The sequence below is a fragment of the Mustela nivalis genome, assembly GCF_964662115.1.
Source record: "Mustela nivalis genome assembly, chromosome: 5".
Taxonomy (NCBI): Eukaryota; Metazoa; Chordata; class Mammalia; order Carnivora; family Mustelidae; genus Mustela; species Mustela nivalis.
Window position 1 is genome coordinate 111,997,809 of NC_139024.1, and position 10,473 is coordinate 112,008,281.

Sequence of the window (10,473 nt, forward strand, 5' to 3'; positions counted from 1 at the left end):
CACCAGATAAGCGGTATTCGAACCCAAGTTATATACCAGAGATGACCTTTTGAGTAAATCCTTGATATGGATCTGTTTTCTTTCATGCGATTCAGTTCTCTTACATTAAACATCTTTTATGAGCCAGGGCACAGATCTACACGAATGATTAAAACTCCGTCTCCACAATTGGGAAGGTAGGAGCTTTAGGGTAAGGGACACACAGGTAGCAGATAATTGCAGTAGAGTGTGGTGTTTGCCATAAAGAAGTCTTTTGCTAAGAAGAGGAGGATATTTAAGAAAGGAAGGAGACATTTGTCCCAGCTGGAGGGTAAGGGAAGGGTAGAAAACATAGGGGTGAGTGATCTTGTCATTTCTTTTTCTTAACAAAATGGGTGCAGATAAAGTCTCATCAGAGAAGTTTTACCATATGATCATATGAAGTACAATAAAGTATAAAATAGTTTAAGTGGGCAATTTTCATCGCAATTTCATCTTGGGGTGTGGTTAGAACCTAGTTTCAGGAATTATCAACCATTTATGGCTCTGGGTATAATTTCTAGCTCTGCAATTTAGTGGCTGTATTCACTTCTCTGAGCATTGGTGTTCCCATGTGTGATTAGAGAGAATAATTATTCTGCAAGTGTGTCAGTTATCAAGTTACTGTTTCTCAATTCCATATGAATCCTTTAATATATGCTCTGTGATAAAGGGATTTCTTTAAGCATTAAATTGAGTACAATGTTAAGTTTGCTTGATAGAGATATTAGAAGGACATTGAGGAGGAAGAAGTTTCTGGGGATTTCTGGTGTGGGCTGGAGAGATCAGCAGCGTGGATGTGAGGACATCTGGTGGAGCCTGCCTCAGGCACAGGCCCAGAATACCATCTTTCTGTGATTCTGAAGCTCTGGGTGATGATATCCTTTCTGCCGACCTCTGCACATGGAACCCAGAGCTCTATGCAGCCTGCATGGGGCCACCAAAAGCAGAGCATCACATAGCTGGTAGTGTTCCTTCTGCAGGTCTCCTAAATCTCTAAAGCTCAGAAGGCCTCTGCCTTGGCCAGCACTTAGACTCCCATTACATCCCCTGGCCAGTTGCTGAGAGCCTTCTCTCTGCCTGCACTCTGGAAGGTGTTCTCTCTGCCTGCACTCTGCCCAGCAGCTCCAGACCTGCCCCAGCCTGGCCAAATCAACAAATTTCTCTGCTTTCCTGTGACTAAAACACACCTACTCCAAGTTCTGACCTTCCTTTAAGTTTGTCCTTCCTTGGATACTCTTGCTCAGCCTTGGGATACTATACAGGGTTTCTTCTGACCTTACAGTTATTCTTTTATCAACTTCCCCCTATTTAAACCACTGTGCCATTTCTGTCTCCTGATTGGATCCAGACTGCTACAACAGCACATTTATCATAAGGATTACATGAAACAACTTTTGGCATATAAATGATAGCAGTTATAGCTAATCATGTTTCTTCTTTCCTCTCTCATAACGCAGACCCAAAAGGGTTTTTTTTTTTTTTTTGTAAGAATATGTGTGGGTGGGAGTATGGTGTGTGAAGGGGAGTGGGGGTGTGGGGTGTGTGTGTGTGTTTGTGTGTGTGTGTGTGTATTTGAGACCTGGTATATATGTGTGAGACATTATGTTTACAAAATGCTATCTGTCCTTTGTCCCTATTTCAGTATTCTACTGTCAGTTATTACCAGAAATGTAAATTTTAGATTTGGAAGGAAGCTTTAAGATCATCTAGTCCAACTGCACATAAAGAAATTGATCAACAGGAGACTAAGATTCTTGTTCAAGGTCACACAGTTAGTTCTAGGTGGAACCTGTATTATAAGAAGCCATCTATCCTGAGGACATGTCCAGGAGTTTTCTCTATAGCTGGAATAGCTCTCCAAACAAGTTTAAAATACAGAATAATTTAGATGGCTGTATTGGTTTTCTAGGGCTGCCATAACAAATCACCACAAACTGGTGGTTTAAAACAGCAGAAACTTATTTTCTTACAGTTCTATAGACTGTAAGTTCAAAATGTGGCAGGGCTGTGCTTTCTCAGGGGGTCTAGAAGAGAACTGTTCTTTGCCTCTTCCAGATTTTGCTGGCCATCTGCATTCTTGGACTTGTGGCTGCATCACTGCTTCTGTCTTCATACTTCCTTTTCTTCCATGTGTTTGATTTCTTTCCTTTATCTCTCTTATAAAGACACTTGTCATTGAATTCAGGACCCACCTACATAATCCAAAATTATCTTCTCAAGATCCTTAATTACATTAGCAAATAAATTGCAAACTCCAAATAAGGTAATATCACAGCTTCTAGGGTTTGGGACATAGACATATCTATTTTGTGGCCACCATTCAGCCTACTACAATTTTTTTAAAAAAACAAACAAATTTAGATTCCCAAGTCACTATGATATATTACTCCATTAGCTCAGTTAATAAACCTAGATATCTTTTTTCAATCGTTATTTATTCCAGGGCATATTACTTACCAAAATGATTTGCTTAGGTCTTGTAATAACAGTCATGCTATGTGAACCTCACTTGGGAAACAGTTAGTCTTTTCACTATTATGCATTAGAGCCAAGTGTCTCATGTTACAACAGGCTGATCCTAATGCAGAATTCATGTATGAGGAGGAGTAGGCAATGACACAATGCAAAATACCCTAAATTAATATTTTCCCACACAATCAAGCAGGTGCTTCCTTCCATTCATATCTGGGGCTAGTTAAAATTTAGAGAATATACTTGAATTTCTGAGAGCTTGCATGAGGTGTTAAGATATCTGGGAAGAATTGGTGTCAGTGAACACATGGACTAATCTGCTTGGTACATTCTATAGATGTTTAACCACCAAGTTCCTGCAGAGATTCAAACATAACCCATTATTTCTGTATGTGTTAAACTGACATGCTGTAGAAGATTTTCTCATATATTCCATAGTTTTCCCCCTTTTTCTTCCTCTTACATCACCTCATATTAATCCTATTCAGGTAGAAATGTTTTTTAAATTAAATGAGGCTTACTTTGAGCATAATAATTGGCACCGTTTGAGTGTTAAGACTATGTGCTCTGGTTTTAAAGAGGGATAAAGATATGTTTCTCACATAGAAAAAACGATTTAAAAATATGTGTTATATTCATGAGAATACCTCTATTATTACTAATCAATTCTGAAATGTAGACAGCTGGGAATGCCAGGGAACTACCCCTTCTCTCCACTCAAACTGGGTACTACTCCATAATATTTTGTCCTATATTGGGTTATTTTGTTCTATTTATTATTGTTACTGGTGATAAAGAAGGAGTATAATTTTTTTAAAAATTTATTGGTGGCTATCTTTTCCTTCCCATATGTTTGTGTTTATTATTTGAGGATATACCGGGGGTGATGACTTTTTCTAAGCCAATCTTAGGACTTTTAAGTTACAAATTAAGTGGAATTGACTGAAAACTAAATTCAGATTATTACATTTGTCAAAGCAAATGTCAAATGTCAAAGCACAACAAATTGTATCTTCTTTTCTCGCAATAGCTAAAAACAAAAACTAAAACTAAACCCTGCCTTCCAGAAAACAGAATTACCTACATAGAATATTCCCCATTTTTTTCTTTCTCACAGTTAGATGACACTGAATATCATCAGTTATTCCTATATGTTTTCTAACAAGAAAAACTCAGAATTCTTTCTCCATGCAAATAGATTCAAAAGACCTCAATAATGGACAAAACCATAAGTATTTGTTCTTGACACGCAAATGCCTTGGACATCTGCCCTCTTTTTGTCTAAAGGACTCTCTTGAAACACAAAGGCCTTTTGCTTTCCTTTTGCCACTGCATCCACAGCCATGAGCATGCTCAGCTTTCAGAATAGGCTTTCCTCTAGTGTCCTCCACTATGGCAAAACAAAGGTCTGGTTGGACCCCAATGAGATGAATGAAATCACCAATGCCAACTCCTCTCAGCAGATCCAGAAAATGATCAAAGATGGGGCTGATCATCTGGAAGCCTGTCCATTCCTGGAACTGCTGCCAGAAAAACACTTTGACCCACCAGAGGGCAGGCATATGGACATTGATAAGAGAAAATGTACTGCCAAGTCTTGAATTCCTGAGAAGGTAACCTGGTTGAAGAGGATGAGAATTCTGCACCAACTGCTCAGAAGATACCAAGAATCTAAGAAGATTGACTGCTGTGTATGTATCACAGCCTGTTCTTGAAAGTAAAGGGTAACATATTCAAAAGCAAGCAGAGTCTCCTGGAACACATCCACAAACTGAAATTAGACAAGGTTCAGAAGAAGCTTCTGGTTCACTAAGCGGAGGCATGCAAATCTAAGACCAAGAAAACATGCAAACACTATGAAGAGCATCTTAAGGGCAAGAAGGAGGAAATTTTCAAGATTCTGTCCAAGGAGGAAGAGGCCAAGAAATAGAACTCCCTTTCTTTTTTCTGTTTATAGTGGCCCCAGTAATTACATTGACGAGTTACTTAATAAAACAGACTTTATCTGGAAATAAAAGGAAAGAAATATGAAGCCCTTTTAATTCTTGTGATTTCAGATGGACAGTCTCTATCAGGATGTTCTCTAACATTTGCAGATATCTTTTTCCATAGGAATATGTTGACAGACACAGCAATAGCAGTTAGTGAGAGATTGGAGGGCACCCGGCAGGGAGCAGCTACTTGTATTTGAGAACCTGGAAGGTTTCTTGGTCTTGCCATGTTCACAGCTCAGCAGATGAATGGCTCTCCAGAAAGATGAGAAAAGGATAGGTCAGAAAATGGAGGTTCTTCACCTTAACTAAAGGATGCTGGTTAAGTTTTCCAGTACTATACCCTTGGCCCCTTGCCTTCCCCTTTTCTTTGGCCCTATCTTTTTCCTTTTCTATTCTGGCCATAATCCTTACCCTTCCACTGTACACTAGAAAACTCCAAGCATTCATTCATTCAACAGATATTAATTGGGCTTAATTATGTGCTCCATACTATGTTAGATGATGGATATAAAATAATGGGTAAACAAAATGCTAGTTCACATGGAGCTTCTGGTGTAGCAGTTAAATTAGATTCTGAACTAATAGTTATGTGTTTTACAAGGTGGAAAGGTTTTTCCTCAGAATTCTGGAAGGCTGTTCCCTATAAGGGACGATCCTCAGTAAAGTAGACCAGATTCCACAGCTACAGCTGAATGTAGGAAGTGGGGTCCCAAGGAGAGTGGCAAAATGGAGGGGGGCGGAGCTGAAAATGGAGCACATAGACAGTAAAGGGACTGAGAGAAATTTTGTAGCTGCTTAAAGTGAGAAGTTTTAAAGATATAGACAAGTATCTAAAGTGTTTTTTTGTTGTTGTTTTGTTTGTTTGTTTGTTGTTGTTTTTGGAAAGGTCTCTGCATGACATATTATATAAATCCCTAGGCTTTTAAGGTAAAGCAAATAAAAGTAGTTGTTTTTAAAATTATTTTCTAGGTTTATATATTGGGATTTTCATTTGTGTGAGTGTTTCTGGGTGACTAAGAAAAATACAAAATGCTAGACTAACCCACAAAATGTAGGGTCGGGGGGCCTGTCCCCCCATCAACACATCATCATCTTTCTCTACCTTTATCTCTGGTAAGTAAATGGGTAAAAACTTTGTTATACAATTGAAATAAATTATCAGCTCAATATAGACTGTTTAAACTATAAGATGTATTATGAAAGTCTCATGGTATCACAAAGCAAAATCTATAATCAATACAAAATATAAAGACAAAATCAAGGCTAACACTAAACAAATAATCAGTTCATATAGAAAGACAGTAAGAGAGAGAGAAAGAAACAAAGGAACTATAAAACAATCAGAAAACAATGAACTAAATATCAATAGTAACTCTTTATCCATCAATAATTACTCTATCAATGAATCTATCAAAATCCTAGAGGAGAATATAGGCAGTAACCTCTTCGACATTGGTCACAGCAACTTCTTTCAAGACATGTCCCAAAGGCAGAGGAAACAAAAGTGAAAATGAACTTTTGGGACTTTATCAAGATCAAAAGCTTCTGCACAGCAAAGGAAACTGTCCACAAAACAAGAGGCAACCCACAGAATGGGAGAAGATACTTGCAAATGACACTCCAGACGAAGGGCTGATATCCAAGATCTATAAAGAACTCCTGAAACTCAATACCCAAAAAACAGATAATAACATCAAAAAATGGGCAGAAGACATAAACACACACTTCTCCAAAGAAGACATGCAAGTGGCTTACAGACACATGAAAAAATATTCATCATCATAAGCCATCAGGGAGATTCAAATCAAAACCACATTGAGATATCACCTTCCACCAGCTGGAATGGCCAAAATCAACAAGACAGTAAACAAGTGTTAGAGATGATGTGGAGAAAGGGGAACACTCTTACACTGTTGATGGGAATGCAAGTTGGTGCAGCCACTTTGGAAAACAGTGTAGAGATTCCTTAAGAAATTAAAAATAGAGCTACCCTATGACCCTGCAATTGCACTAATGGTATTTACCCCAAAGATACAGATGTAGTGAACAGAAGGACCACCTGTACCCCAGTGTTCATAGCAGCAATGGCCACGGTCGCCAAACTGTGGAAAGAAGCAAGATGTCCTTCAAAGGATGAATGGATAAAGAAGATATGGTTCATATATACAATGGAGTATTTTGCCTCCATCAGAAAGGATGAATACCCAACTTTTTTATCAAGATGGATGGGACTGGAAGAAATTATGCTGAGTGAAGTAAGTCAAGCAGAGAAAGTCAATTATACAGTTTCACTTACTTGTGGAGCATAAGGAATAACACAGAGGACACTTGGAGATGGAGAGGAGAAGTGAGTTGGGGAAAATTGGAGGGAGAGACAAACCATTAGAGACTGTGGACTCTGAGAGACAAACTGAGGGTTTTGGAGCAGGAGGTGGGGGCGCTGTGAGCCTGGTGGTGGGTATTTTGGAGGGCACATATTGCATGGAGCTCTGGGTGTGGTGCATAAACAATGAATTTTGGAACACTGAAAAAATTTTTTTAATAAATAAATAAATAAATAAATAAATAAATAAACAAAATTACTCTAAATTTGAATGGCTTAAATTCTGCAACTAAAAGACATAAATGGCTGAATGGATTTAAAAACTCAACTATATCTGACTACAAGAGACTCACTTAACCTTTAGAGATACTTACAGGCTGAAAGTGAAAGGATTAAAAAAAGGTTTCTCATGCAAATGGAAACCAAAAGAGAGAAGGAGTAGTTATGCTTATATCAGACAAATGGACTCTAAGTCAAAAGCTCTAACAAGAGACAAAGAAGGTCATTATACAACTGTAAAGGAGTCAATCCATCAAGGAGATACAACAATTTAAATAAGTATGTACCCCATATTGGAGGACCTAAGCATATTCAGCAATTATTAAGAAATCTGAAGGTAGAAATAAACAACAATGCAATCATAATAGGGGACATCAGTACCTCACTTTAAACAATGGATAGACTATCCAGATAAAAAATCAATAAGAAAACAATGAAGTTGAACTACAGTTTAGACCAAATGCACCTAATAGACATCAGAATATTCCATCCAACAGGCCCCGAAATACATATTCTTCTCAAGTGTACATGGATCATTCTCTATATAAGATATGTTAAGCCATGGAAAAAGTCTTAACAAATTCTCTCCACCTCTATTCAGCATAGTACTGGAAGGTCTAGCCAGAGCACTTAGGCAAGGAAAAAAACAATGAAAGGCATCCAAATTGGAAAGGAAGAAGTAACCATCTATTTGTAAATGACATGATCTTGTATATGGAAAACACTAAAGTCTTCACTGTTACAACTATAAATAAATTCAGTAAAGTTGCAGGATACCAGATCAACATACACAAATCAGTTGTGTTTTTATACACTAACAAGAAACTATCTGAAAGAGAAATTAAGAAAGCAATCCTATCTACAGTAGCATCAAAAACAATAAAATACTTAGGAATATATTTAATCAAGAGTGTTAAAGACCTGAAAACTATCAGACATTGATGAAAGAAATTGAAGAAGACATAAGAAAATAGAAGGATAAGTCATGTTCTTAGATTGGAAGAAACAATATTGTTGAAGTATCCATACCCAAGGTGATATATAATGCAATCCCCACCAAAATTTCGATGGCATTTTCCCCAGAAATAGAAAAATCTATCCTAAAATTCATATGCTACCACAAAAGATCCTGAATAGCCAAAGCAATCTTGAGAAAGAACAAAACTAGGGCATCACACTTCCTGATTTCAAACTATATTACAAAGCTAAAGTAGTAAGAAAAAAAAAAGTATAGTGCTAGCATAAAAACAGGCACACATAAACCAGTGGAACAGAATAGAGAGCCCAGAATAAACCCATGCATACATAGTCAATTAATCTTTGACAAGGGCACCAAGAATACACAGTGGGGAAAAGATGGTCTTTTCAATAAAACTAGATATCCACATGCAAAAGATTGAAACTGGACCTCTATCTTATACCACTCACAAAAATTAACTCAAAATGGGTTAAGCATAAGACCTGAAACCATAAAACTCCTAGAAGAAAGCATAGGTGGTAAGCTCCTTGACATTGGTCTTTGCAATGATTTTTTGAATCAGGCACCAAAAAAGCATAAGCAGCAAAGGCTAAAATGAGTGGGTCTACATCAAAGTAAAGAGCTTCTGCACAGCAAAGAAAACAAGTAATTGAAAAGACAACCTACAGAATGGGAGAAAACACTTACAAACCATATATCTGATAAAAGGTTCATGTCTGAAATGTATTAACAACTCATAAATCTCAATAGCAAAAAAGCAAATAATACAATTACAAAATAAGCAAAGGACCTGAATGGACATTTTCCCATAGAAAACATAAAAGTAGCCAATGGGTACATGTAAAACATGCTTACCATCACTAATCATCAGGGAATTTCAAATAAAAACCACACTGAGATATCAGCTCACACCCATTAGGATAGCTATTATCAAAAGACAAGAAATAACCAAAGTTGGTGAGGATGTAAAGGAAAGGGAACCATTGTGCATTGTTGTGGGAATGTAAAGTGGTGCAGCCACAATGGAAACCACTATGGAGTTTCCTTGAAAAACTAAAAAGAGAGCTACCATATGATCCAGCACTCCCATTCTTGGGTGTATTTCCAAAGAAAATAAAATCGTTATCTCAAAAATATATCTGCACTGCCATGATTCATTGCAGCATTATTCACAAGAGCCAATATATGGAAATGACCTAAATGTCCTTTGACAGATGAATGGATAAAGAAGGTGTGTGCAGGTGTGTGTACATACACACACACACACACACACACACACACACACACACACACACAGGAATATTGTTCAGCTATAAAATAGAAGAATTTCTGCCATTTGTGAGAACACGAGTGAATCTGGATGGCATTATGCTAAGTGAAATAAACCAGACAAAGACAAATACTGTATGGTATCAACTACATGTGGCATCTTAAAAAAAAAAAACAACTACAACAAAAAACAAACAAAAAACAAAAAACAAAACCCCAAACTGATTTCATAGGAATCGAAAATAGAATGTTGGTTGCCAGGGGCAGGGTGAGGGGAAAATGAGGAGATACAAGTCAAAGGCTATTTCTAACTTTCAACTAGAAAATAAAATCTGAGAATCTAATGTAAGCATGTGACAATAGTTAATAATATGGTATTGTATATTGGAAGTTGCTTAGAGTAAATCTTAAGTGTTCTTACAAAACACACACATACACAGTCATCTAATAATGTGAGGTGATGGATGTGTTAATCATCTTGATCTTGATAATCATTTCTCAATGTATATGTACATCAGATCATCACATTGTATGCTAGAAATATATGAAATTCTATTTGTTAATTATTCCTCAATTGCATTAGAATAAAAAGAAAATAAAGTATATACAAAAATGTTAAAGCAGCTCATGTTTTTTTGATGCAACATATTTGTATATGATTTACATAATCCGAGAGGCAAACAAATATTCATTTAAAGACTTTCATTATGTCATTAATAATAATGAGAAATAAGAGGAGCACCTGGGTGGCTCAGTTGGTTAAGCGTCTGCCGTGGGCTCAGGATATCATCTTGGGGTCCTGGAATCAAGCCCCACATCAGGCTCCCTGCTCAGCAGGGAATCTGCTTCTCCTTTTCTCTCTGCCTCTGCCTCCTGCTTGTGCTTGCTCTTTCTCACAAAAATACATAAAATCTTAAAGAAAATAGTGAGAAATAAGAAACTATAAAGTTCCCAAACATAGGATATTAGTTTAATAAATTATGAAATGCATACATTATTATTTGCTAATTATGCATAAAAATAATGTTCTGAAAAATGTTTAGGAAATAGAAATATTTACTATAAAGGTTTAAAAAATGTTTAGAGCAGTGCACAGAATTTTATGTGCAATGTATTATTCTAATCTTATATTTATA

The 10,473-nt window shown here is 36.8% G+C and overlaps 1 pseudogene across 1 annotated transcript; it reads left to right on the plus strand.

Annotated features, from left to right (window-relative positions):
• The first annotated feature begins 3,836 nt into the window (after positions 1 to 3,836).
• On the plus strand, positions 3,837 to 5,006 carry LOC309864357 (large ribosomal subunit protein eL19 pseudogene; annotated as a pseudogene). Its single transcript has one exon. The product of its transcript is annotated as a large ribosomal subunit protein eL19 pseudogene (transcript).
• The last annotated feature ends 5,467 nt before the right edge of the window (positions 5,007 to 10,473 follow it).